General features: G+C 35.8%; 1 protein-coding gene across 2 annotated transcripts in view; it reads left to right on the top strand.

Moving 5' to 3' along the window:
* LOC125837375 (probable protein phosphatase 2C 10) overlaps window positions 1–12,864 on the top strand; it is a 1,808,044-nt gene that overhangs the window by 1,420,240 nt on the left and 374,940 nt on the right. The window lies entirely within an intron of this gene.

Below are 12,864 nucleotides of genomic sequence, written 5' to 3'. Positions count from 1 at the left end.
AAAATGTCATCAATAAACACAATCACAAACGAATCAAGAAAGTGTTTAAACACACCATTCATTAAATTCATGAAAGGTGCAGGCGCATTTGTCAACCCGAACGACATAACTAGGAACTCATAATGCCCATAACGGGTCCTAAATGCAGTTTTTTGTATATCCTCAGGCCTAATCTTTAAGTGATGGTAACTAGACCTTAAATCAATCTTAGAGAAAACGGATGCACCCTACAATTGGTCAAAAAGATCATCTATTTGAGGTGATGAATACTTATTTTGAATGGTGACCCCATTCAATTAACGATAGTCTATACACATTCTCATACTACCATCATTTTTCTTAAAAAAACAAGACAGGAGCACCCCAAGGTGAAGCACCGGGATAGATGAATCATTTATCAAGAAGCTCATGGATTTGAGCCTTAATCTATCTTAATTCAGCCGGAGCCATGCGATACAGAGGGATGAAAATAGGATGAGTACCAGGTGCCAAATCAATGCATAAATCTATATCTTTATCCAGAGGCATACCAAGCAAATCAGTAGGAAACACTTCTCTAAATGCTGACACTACGGGAATAGACTCAATAGAGGGAGACTCAACCTCCACATCCCGAATATAAGCCAAATAAGCCAAACAATCTTGCCCCACTAGTTTTCTACCCCAAATGAAGGATATGATCTTAGCTGACTTAGGCTTGTACTCCTATTCCCACTCTAACTTTTTCCTACCCGAAATCTCTTGAGTCACAAACTTAGTGTTACGATTCAGCACAACATAATAGGGAGACAACCAAGTCATGCCTAAGATTATATCAAAGTCAGTCATATCCAAAATAACCAAATCAGCCCAAGTCTGAAAACCCATAAACATGATAGGACAAGCACGATAGACATGGGTGACTATGATAGACTCTTTAATGGGGGTAGAAACAGGGATGGGGTTATCGAGTATATCACAAATCATATCAAATGTTGAGGCAAATTAAACTGGCATATAAGAATAAGTAGAACCCGGATCAAACAACACATTAGCCATCCGGTCACAAATAAGAATAGTACCTGTGATCACTGCATCAGACGGCTCTACCTCGGTCTTGCCCAGAAAGGCATAAAACTGAGCCATGTCCTCATGACGGGCGACTTTCCTGACTGACTATGCCGTACCTTTGCCTACATTACCATTTCCCCGACCTCCACGGCATCACTGAATTCCTCCTCCCCCACCTTGTGGCTGCCCTCGACCATTATTACCATTTCCTATGGGTACCACTGCTCTAGTCTACTGCTGCGCGGAATCCAACATGTGAAAGATGGCTTGTTGCCCGCTGAAGGTGGGGACAATCTCTCCTCATATGCCCAGGTTCTCCATAGTTATAACAAGTGCGATCGAAAGATGGCCTATTGCCTGCTAAAGGTGCGGCTCCCTGGGTATCTTGAATCAAATTCTGAAATGAAGTTCCCGTGTAATTACCTATAGAAGCAGGCATGTCAGACTGAATTGGCCGGGCTACGAGTGTCGGCCTCCCTGAACCTTTGTAGTAGGAAACCTAAAAATTACATGTTCTTTTAGCTTTCTGGGCCAATGCATTAGCCTGACCGTCTCCTCTCACCCCCTCTACTTTTTTCACAAAATCTGTTACCTCATTAAAACATTTTCCTACAGAAGTCATGTGCACAGACAATACTTATAACTAAGAATTTAGTCCCTTAACAAACAGACGGATCCTCTCCTCCTTAGTAGTCACCAATTGCGTAGCATATTTGGAAAAAAACATGGAACTTAGCCTCATAAGCAGCCATAGACATACCATCTTGCTCCAAAGCCATGAACTCATCTTTCTTACGATCTCTCAAGGCCCGGGTACATATATTTCCAACAACAGAGCATGAAATTGGGTCGAAGTGAGTGGGGGTAAGGCTAAAGATCTATATTCCACATAAGCTCTCCACCGCTCCTTAGCCTCGCCCTAAAGTTGAAAAGTAAAAAACTCTACTCCATGCTGATGGACCATTCCAAACTTATGAAGCCTCTCATAATAATCAAGGATGAACTCATATGCCTCCTCACTCTCAGAACCATGGAACACAAACAGTTTCAATTTCAAGAACTTAATCAGCATCTCATGTTCATTACCAGTCATAACAGGACCCAATAAAGGATGGAAGAAAGCGTCAGTACCTACAGTTCCACCCACCATGTGGACAGTGATAGCAATAGGGGGATTGGCAGGAGCTTAAGTTTCTTGCACTACGGGAAGAACTCCAGGACCAACCAATCCTTTCAGGAATGACATATTTTGTTGAGCTAACATTGGGTCTAAGGGATAAATACCTATAGTCTCAGCCTACACCTCTTCCTTTTGTCCAATAACCTCATCAATCTCATCCTCTACATTTTCCTCTATCTTTTCATGATGCACATGATGATTCTCATTTCTGAGAGCATTCTCAACCGGAGCTCCATCCCTAGCGGGTGCTACCCTTCCACAGCCTCTACCCCTTGCTCTTCCTCGACCGCGACCTCTTGCTAAGGACTCCTCAGCGGGCTCATTGACGAAAGCTACGGGCCTGACGTCATTGAACCTAGTGTTAACCATCTACGAATAGAAGAGTGAAGGAGATTAAACTCCAAATTAGATCACCAGATACCAATTGGAACCAAGTTATAACACGCAAGAAGACAAGAGAAAATAGAGAGATTTCCTAAAGTCCTATAGCCTTGCGAATAAAACCTAAGACTTCTCCGTACCGTTCTGCAAGACTTTACTAGACTCGTTTTGGTACATCAAGATCAATGAACCTAGGGCTCTGATACCAACTCCATCACGACCCAGACCGTTGTGATTGGCAACCACACTAACCCATAATTTTTCCATCGCTAAAAGTTATCTCCAACAAAAGTAGTTTTTTCTATTTTAAGTCTCTGAAAGAACTCTTAGGATTTGTTCAAAACATGATAAAACTCAATCAGATATGCTACCCCACTAAATTTGACCATATAGACTCAATGGAATCACATGATTTTTGAAGAAAGATTTATATGATAGAAATACCCCTCGCGAACCCTTTAGACCTAAATCTCAACTTTTCACCTAAACACCTAAATCACAACCTAAGGTCTCAGGACTATTGCAATCCACTTTACTAGTCCAATTTCAACATTAATGAAACCATCTGAATCACATTCTAAGGTTTTTTACGTGATGTTTTGATCAGAGTAAACTGCTCAATTTTTAGAAGTTCCAAAATATGAAAACTTTCATAAAAACTAAACGAACAACCAGGTGAACAAACTGTTAGTCCAAAAATCCATAAATGACTAGGGGTCACTACAGGAAAATTCTCAACATTGAAAATATTGGAAAATGGAGGAAATGATCGGAGGGTCATGACAGTAATTTTCTTTAGAAATGTGAGATCCCATAATTTTTCTCTATTCTTGCATAATATATATGGCATAGTATGGCGTTGTTATAGTAGGTGTATATGAATTGGTATAGTACATTGGACATTAAGATTGCAAATGGGTGGCAATATCAAAGAACTAAACTAAAGTTTTATTCAAAGGAACCCCTCAAACAAAGGTTGGAGATTAAATAAATGGCTCGGGTAGCACTTTGCCCGTTTGAAAGGATTAAATTATCTCATACCTTTGGGATAAGCCTATTTGTGTCTAAAATTCTAAGAATAATGTGTCATGAGGTATTATAATAGCACAATGGTCGTATATTAAGTTTTGAATTCAAGAAAATTAGCAAAACTAAGGCCTGCAAAAGTTATCGAAGTTTCTCTAATAAAATTTTCTTAACGTTGAGTCAAATGTATTGGCTGTTTTCTCCAATATATAAAGAGTTACAAGGACTATGACCTATCAATATAAAGTCCTACGAGTCTAGTTTGGAAGCACAAAACCCAATATAAAAGAGACATTAGAGTAAAAAGTTATGAGGGTTTTACTATAGACTACTTGGATAGAATTCGGGTCGCGAACTGAGTCAAGTAAAAAAATGTGGTATGTCGGCTACTCAATGTTTTAATCCACAAAAACATCTATTTTCACTATTGTCCAGAAACTTTGGGCATTCTAGTTTTCATTGGAAATGTATGTTAAGGCAATGCTTCGTCCTTCATTTTAGCTAAACTCCTGGGAAATTCCTAAAACGCCAAATGTGATAATTTGCTATTCTCTTGCTAGAAAAACATTCTGTGAAAGGCATTGGGATCTCAATTAAATTATTTTCATGATTCTATTATTTTGATATTCCACTCATTTGGATAAATAGGGTATTCGACATCTACATGTAATTTTATCGGTTTCCTTGATTATATGTCCATATGTATGTATTCTTACTCCTCTTTGTGTGGTATGACTTAAAAATATTATGGTAGACATTTAGTATTTGTAACCAGCCCTCTTTCCCAGCTAAAGTTTATTATGAAAAAAATATAAAGTAACAAAAGATTTTCAAAACTCTCAAATATAACTTAAATGTTTAAACTATTAGAACACTTGATTTTTGAAATAATTTCTTTTACAAAGTATCTAGGAAACAAGTACATGAGCTAATTAAAGCACCATAAGCTTTTTATGAACATCTTCAAGGTTATGTAATCTTTCTAAAAGTCAAGTTATGTTTTCAAGTTTATTCGGAAAAATATATGAGATTCCGTGAGACATTTACATGTCATACGAAAGTGATTACGGGGTTATGAGAAAGAGAGTACAAGTGGGCCAAGATTGGCAACATGACAACGGTAACATATATGCATTATGATTTCATGACATGACACTCTATGCATTCTACTACCGAGCTATAATCGGGAGGTATGTGGCCTATTGCCTATATTTATACGTATGAGACACCAATGGCCACAAGTTGGCGAATATAATGTCGGTTAGCTACTGGGAAGCACCACTAATTCTAGCATTTGATTGGGTATTCCATCCATTTGTATTTGTATATATGTATTCACGACATGCAACTATACGAGCATACCATGTATATTTAAATAGTAGGAGGTCAAATGTCAGCCATGGATATTATTTGAGTTTCAGTTTCAGGTAATATTTATATTACCCTTTTACAACAACTATTTATGATTCTACTTTCTGCCTTACATGCTAGTACATTTTTATTCGTACTAATGTCCCATTACCTGGGAATACTAAATTTTTGTTTGTGCAAGCAAGTTCAGTCATGGATTCTGCTCGACCCACCCGCTAAGATTCGGGTTCAGTTGTGAGTTTATAAACTCCATCTTATCCTGGGGCTATCAGAAGTTGTTTACTTTTCTTGTACAGTTTCGGTATATGTCCATATGTATGAATTCTTATTCCTCTTTGTGTGGTGTGATTTAAAAATATTATGGTAGACATTTATTATTTGTAACCAGCCCTCTTTCCGAGCTAAAGTTTATTATTAAAAATCTTTAAAGTAACAAACGATTCTCAAAACTCTCAACTATAACCTAAATGTTTTAACTATTAGAACACTTTATTTTTGTAATGCATTCTTTTGTAAATTATCTAGGAACCAAGTATATGAACTAAGTAATGCACCATAAGCTATTTATGAACATCTTCAAGGTTATGTTTTCTTTCTAAAAGTCGAATCAAATGTTCAAGATTTTTCAGAAAATTTTATGAGGTTCATGAGACATTTACATGTCATACAAAGTGATTACGAGGTTAAGAGAACAAGAGTACAAGCAGACAAGATTGGCATCATGGCAACGGTAACATATATGCATTATCAATCCATGACATGACTAGCTATGCATTCTACTCCGAAGCTATAATCTAGAGGTATGTGTCTTATTGCCTATATTTATACGTATGAGACACTGATGGCCACAAATTGGTGATTATGATGCAGATTAGCTACCGGGAGGCACCACCATTGCTAGCATTTGGTTTGGTATGCCATTGCATCTTTATATATGTATTCACGACATGCAACTATATGAGCATACCATATATATTTAAATAATAGGAGGTCAAATGTCAGCCATGGATAATATTTGAGTTTCAGTGTCAGGTGGTATCTCTATTACCCTTTTACAACAGCTACCTACGATTCTACTTTACGCCTTACACATAAGTAAATTTTTATTCGTACTAACGTACCATCACATGGAGACGCTAATTTTTTTGTTTCGTGCGAGCAGGTTCAAGCAGGGATTTTGATTGACCCACCCGCTAGGATTCAGCTTAAGTTGTGAGTTGGTAAGCTCCATCTTATCCCAGGGCTATTTGAAGATGTTTACTTTTTTTGTACAGTTTGGGCATAGTCGGGGTCTTGTCCTGACATTGCTTATGTCACTCATAGAGGCTTTTATGGACACAACATTCTAGGTTTTCTTTTGTGAGTTTCAATCCAGCTACGTCTGAAATAAAGCCTCTAACTGACTAGAGATCCTAGGACATGCCCCCAGCTAAATCTAGCAAAAACTGAAACTAAAGACTGAAACTGAAAAGATAACATATCACTCATCCTCGAAAAATGGGGACTCACCACTGATGCTGCTGAAACTGAGATAGGGAACCGACCTATGCGTGATCTAAGTGCTAAGGGCCTGAACCTACATCACGAGAAGATGTAGCGCAGAGTATGCGTCAGTACTTGGAAGGTACTGAGCATGCAGGATAGAATAAAGTTGAACCGAATCTGGCCTTATCAAGGCTGGTTCACCTACTTCAAACCAACCAACAAGAGATCTGCACCTCATGCCTCATAAGGGGCTATCTGAATGATGGAATGGTAACTATTATTGTAGGCGAACTCTATAAGAGGATGGTGATCATCTCAACTACCCTTGAAGTCGATCACACAAGCTCTCAACATGTCCTCTAAGGTTTGAATGGTTCGCTCTACCTAACCATTTGTCTGTGGATGAAATGGTGTGCTAACATTAACCTGATACCTAGACCTTTCTGAAATGATTTCCAGAAATAAGAGGTAAACTGAGGACCCCTATCTGAGATGATAGACAAAGGAACGCCATGCAACCTGACTACCTCATTAATGTAAAGATTGGCATAGTCCTCCGCTGAATCTTTAGTCTTGACAGCCAAAAGCACGCAAACTTAGTAACTTTGTCAACTATCACCGAAATGGAGTCATGATCTCTGCGAGTAAGATGTAATCTTGTAATGAAGTCTATCTTTATCACTTCCCACTTCCATGTAGGAATGTTTATCTCTTGAGTCATACCCCTGGTTTCTGATGTTCTACCTTGGGAGAAAACCTCAACTCTCTATTGATGAAATACACCCTTTAGTTGAAGCAATATAGGGTCACTGTCTTTTTTTTCCTTAACCCTCGCTACCAATGAAGATTTTGACCCATTATGAACTATTATACCCATTATGTGGTTTGGGAGCTATTACATATGAGTGGAGGTTTTACCATATGCGCACCCAAAGAGTTACGGCTGCAGGTTTCCTTTGTCATCAAAAAAAAAAAGAGAAATTAAAATTGTTTTTAAATACGGATACGTTTATTCTTGGGACAAACTAAAAAAAGGATGAAAATATTAGTTCTCTTATCTCAAATGAATTTAGATGGAAAATCTAAGTCAATGAGAGTTCATATAGCCGATTTTAACTTATTTGGAACTAGGGTGTATTTATTGTTCTGTTGCACATAATGTTCTTAATTTATTTATCTTGTATTTTTGATAAAGTAATTGAACACTCCCCCTTAATGAGTAAAATTGATTAAACCTTGGTATTCATGCACTTTGTTGAATATTATATTCCACAACTACTTAATCACTGGCCATTGAAAATTGATGTGTTGTGTTGTAAAAAATTGTATGACTTACTAAGCATATCTTGTGATTTGTGACCTTATTAAAATTAACTAGTTTCTAAGTTGAGAGTTTTCCATCCTTAGGATTGATAGATGTTTTTATTTTCTCTATATGCATCCACATTTGCAGGCAGTGGCGAATTTACAGCCAAAAAATAGGGCACCCGCACCCGTGGTCTCTTCGTAAAATTAGATATTTTATATGTATATTTTTTAAGATTTTGTATAATATTATATTCTTGCACCCGTACTACAAGAAGTCTAAATGGTCCACATGGTTAGATGTTGAGCTTTTGACCTTGAGGATTAAGGATCAATTCTCACTTCAATACATTTTACTTGGTGCACCCATGTTCGAAAAATCTTAGATTCGCCTCTGTTTGCAGGCATGAAGAGGGCATAATCATAAATAGTTAACCTAAAACTGAAAAATTCAACCTACAAAATTTCCAAGCTTAATCAATAAAATATGGTTAAATTTTCAATGTAATAGGCGAATAGCTACTCAAATCAATCACTGCTAAGAAATATTATATAATCTCTTGAATATGAAAAGATAACTTCTAAATGGAAGTACATTGAGTTGTGTCTAAAGAATCTACTCATTTTCTGCTTTATGGTAATCTACATCAGAGGAATATGCACGACTCGTCAAACTAAACATTCACTTGTACATTAAATGGCAGAGCCCTCATCATAGTCGTAAAGAGGAGTCGTTTAGAGAAAACTAAAACATTTAACAATTTTGAAAATGGAAACTCTCAGCTATGTTGCATGAAACTAATTTAATGTACTAGGACACCAGATAAGCTTAGTTTTTAATTGCCCACCAAACGCAAGTGGGAATTGAACTAAAAATTCAGAACTGTTTGCATTTGATTTCAGGGGAAACTATTGAAAAATACAACAATAGGTATTGACCCATAACTTTAGAAATACACTAGTTCAATGCTAAGAGCTTCAAACTTGAACCCATATATCTTAAATCTTGAATATATCTTTTCTCGTGTTGGCATGTAAGTGAACTGATAAACTATGACTAGAACGACCACTAGATTGAAATTTCAAATTTCGATTCCCAGCCAAATGGATCAGTTGAAGCATATCATCAGGTCTAAATACATTTTATCCACAATAAACCACCAAAACAAGGAACTGAAGGAAAAAAAAAGAGAAGAAACCAATAATCCCTAGCTAAAGATATTCATATCCTTTTTTAACAACTAAGTAGATAGACATTTCGATTGAATTCATCAAGATAAAAAGACGGTGACATTTTCACTTATTTAAGTATAATTGTTAAAGCTTCTTGAGCCTTAGCATATTTGTTGACTTATCCATTTATTGGAATAGAAATATCAATAAAACATGAAAAACATCTTGACTTATTTCGCAGTATTTTCTATTTCTATTTTTTAAGGAATTTTGTTCTTACAGTTTTTTATTCATGATTCAATTTTCCTAATTTTCAAAAATCTAGTTTAGAAGTGCAGTAATGTTTTTCCATATCATGCATGCCCCAAAAACAGTGGTAATGCTCGACAATTTTAAAGACCACATTCACCCAATTTAAGGAAACTGAAAAATGAAGCAAGAAGGAAACTAAAAGAATTGTAGAAAGAGTCAATACCTAAATCCTTATGTGCCATTAAAAGCACAATTGGATGAAAAAACAATCAGACTTTTCAAAAAAGTTTAGGTCTTCGTCTAATTTCTTTCTATACTTACACCGAAAGAGAGGGCGTCTTATATAGCTATTATGTATATAAGTTATATAAGTCAGGTGGCGGAGAAAATGTGACAGAAGTGACAAATCTAGATCACATTTTCTAACCTCCTATTTTGGATGATTCAGTTGAAAATAATCAGAATGGAAGTTCTTTATAATGAAAAATCATTCAGAATAAAACAAAAACTTTTCTAAATAAAAAGAACATTTATGCATGCTTTTCTCGTGGTTTGACAATGCAATTTTTAATATATGTAAATGACTTATTTTTCAATTATTTTCCACTGAATCATCTAAAATAGGAGATCAAGAAAATGTAATCTAGTTTTGTCGCTTCTGTCACATTATTCTTCACTATGTAGTACTGTCCCCTATATATCTCCTATAAATATGAGAAGCGCTCTCTTCGGATTTAAGCAAAGATAGAAATCAAAATGAGAAATAAACTTATTTAAATGGTCCAATTGTTTCTTCTTCTCATTTTGCTTATAATGGAAAATAAAGATTTAGGTATTGATTTTTTCTACTTTTCATTTAGTTTTCTACTTGCTTCCACTTCTTTTTTACTAATTTTGATCTAGGTGGACTTCAAAATTGTATAGTATTAACATTATTTCGGGGGTGCATGACATGGAAAACTTTACATCTCTTCTAAACTAGCTTTTGACAAGTTTGGAAAATTGGAACATGAAAAAGAAACTCTGAGAACCAAATTCCTTAGTAAACGAAATTAGAAAATTCTATGAAGTCACTCAAGGTGTTTTTACCCTTTTATGATTTTTCTTTTTTTAATGGATCAGTGAACACAAATACTATGGCTCAAGAAACTTTGATAATTGTACTTAAATAAGTGATTGTCATCTTCGTTTTTTATTGATGAAATCAATAGATTTATCTATCTACTTGGAAAAAGTGGGAAAATTAGAGCAAAACAATAATTCATATTATTGACTCCACGGATATGGAATTGAGGTATAGTTAATTGATTGAGTAAATAGTATTGGAAAGAGATCCATGGATGAGCTTTTCTAGGAACATATGACTTCTTTTATGATTATGCTACAACACCCTTTGTCACTTCCTAGTAACCATAGGATTGCAGTCCTAACAATCAATTGTTTAAAGAATTCAACAAGCACCAAAAATAACTTTTCCCAACCTACAAGCTTCAAATATTCTAATCCTCCTAAAAGGGAATGGTATGAAGGCTAGAACTTTTATTTGCTTGGAGTGAAAAAAAGGATTGATCGATTAGTATGTTTTTAGAATGGTTTTGATTTTAATTTGGTATGTTCTAACTGTTTTAAAAATTAAACTTGTCATGTTTAAAAAATAAAACATGACCATTGAGGCAATCATCTCGCCTTGAGAAGCACTTGGAGAACAATTTTCGCTAGATAAAGTTATTTGCTATAAAATTATTTTGGTATTAACATTGTAGAAAGCTTTCTACGAAAACATTCTATCTTCTATAATCCATTGGTCACAAGAGTTGTCCTAGTGTTATCACGACTCGAACAACATGTAATGCAAACACTAGCCAACCTAGGCTAAGGCTCATTGACATCAATACTAAGGTCATTCTAGCCTATCAATCGGCATCACCAGTAGCCCTCATTTGCATCGTCACCACCCACCATTATTACATCCACTAATAACTATTGATAATTACTGCCATTAGTCAATATTTTATACCGCTAACCATCATCATCATTCACCAGTGTCATTTGCTATCAATATTATTCCACTGCTAACTATAAGTTGCTATCACCAACAACCATGATTAATAACTATTGTCAAAACTTGTACCATAAGATACTAGCCACAACATCCATCATCAGTTAACGTCATTTCAAATTCACAGACTGATGAGTCAGGGATTTTGACTCATTTAGGTCTTAATATAAAAGGAATTAGTGTCCTGAATTTCTATTTTATGCTCTAAACTGATGATAAAATGTTAATTTGCGGCAATGAAGACAAAAGAGCAAGGCAACGACATTATGAGGCAAAAAAGAGCGAAAAGGCTGAAAAAGTTGCAGGAAAGAAAAGATGGTACTTGCCAAAGCCACTTGGCGAGTCGACCTTCAGCTCGCCTAAAGTTTCAGCTGGCCAGCCCTTGGAAAGCCCCACTTGGCAAGAAAATGGATGGTTTGGCGACGCACCAATTAGGTCGGCGAGCCCGACCTTAATCGCCTAAAGTTAAAGCAAAGAAAGAGTAAAAATCCAAGCCAAGAAGGCGATGGAAGGGGCACTCGGTGCATCAACGATCAGGTTGTTGCCAACTTACTTCGCTGAGTGACTCCGAATCTAAAATTCTGGGAACGTATAAATGCAATTTTGAAAAGAAGAAAAGCAGTTCCCACATTGTCCAGTTCTGGGTTTTTGATCCTAAACATTCTTAAAATTGTTTTTACAATTTTTGAGTAGAGATTTAGGGTTCCCACATTGTCCAGTTCTGGGTTTTTGATCCTAAACATTCTTTAGTTGATTGTTTCAATTAGCTTATGGGTGTTAGTATTTACTGATTTTATAGTTGATTGGAAGTGGGTTCAATTAATAGTTTGAGTTTTATATGATGAATTGTAGTTGCATATGCAATTCTAGTTTAGCATTCTAAGTTTGGTTGAGAAAGAAGTGTTAGAGTTAAAGCTTTTAATGGATGATTGTAGGGATTGTGTTGTTGCGGATTTAGCTTGAGAAAGTGAGTCTGAATGCAATTCTACTAATCTAGCTTGAAAAGGTAGATTGATTGAGGTATTGGGTTGTTTTTATGTCTTGTGCTTGTCGAGGTTCGAAAGAACTCGCTTAATTCGTGAAAGTTGATTGAGAAATAACTATTGCACCAAAGGCATAGCGTACCCACTGAAGTTCAATGACTTTTACTAAATAATAATCACCCAATTATAGAAATTAACATTCAATTTATCATACTCCCAAGAAATCCTCTCTACTTATTTACTTCCAGTTATTTGCAGTTGTTAATTGTTAACCCAAATCCCCCCATTTCACATTAATTGTCAAACTCTTTTCATTTACTTTATTCGTCGCGAAAAAGTCTACATTTACAAATGATTCGAACACCATTTTACTTCGTATTTGAATTCTTTACCGTATGACTCCCTGTGGGATCGACCCTAACTCTTAGTTGGGTTTATACTTGTTAGAGACCGCCTACACTTAGAATCAGATGAATTGCAGTTGAGCGTTATCACAGACACAATTTCCATTGTTAGTCATCACCATCATCAATTGCCAAAAAAATAATGAAAATATATTATTGATATAACATATGATCAATTTAGCAATTTGTTTGATT

The sequence above is a fragment of the Solanum verrucosum genome, unplaced genomic scaffold (genome assembly GCF_900185275.1).
Source record: "Solanum verrucosum unplaced genomic scaffold, falcon-dt-bn FXZP01000147.1, whole genome shotgun sequence".
NCBI classification, from domain to species: Eukaryota; Viridiplantae; Streptophyta; class Magnoliopsida; order Solanales; family Solanaceae; genus Solanum; species Solanum verrucosum.
Note: the sequence above shows the minus strand (reverse complement) of the source record. Positions and strands in the feature narration are given on the sequence as shown.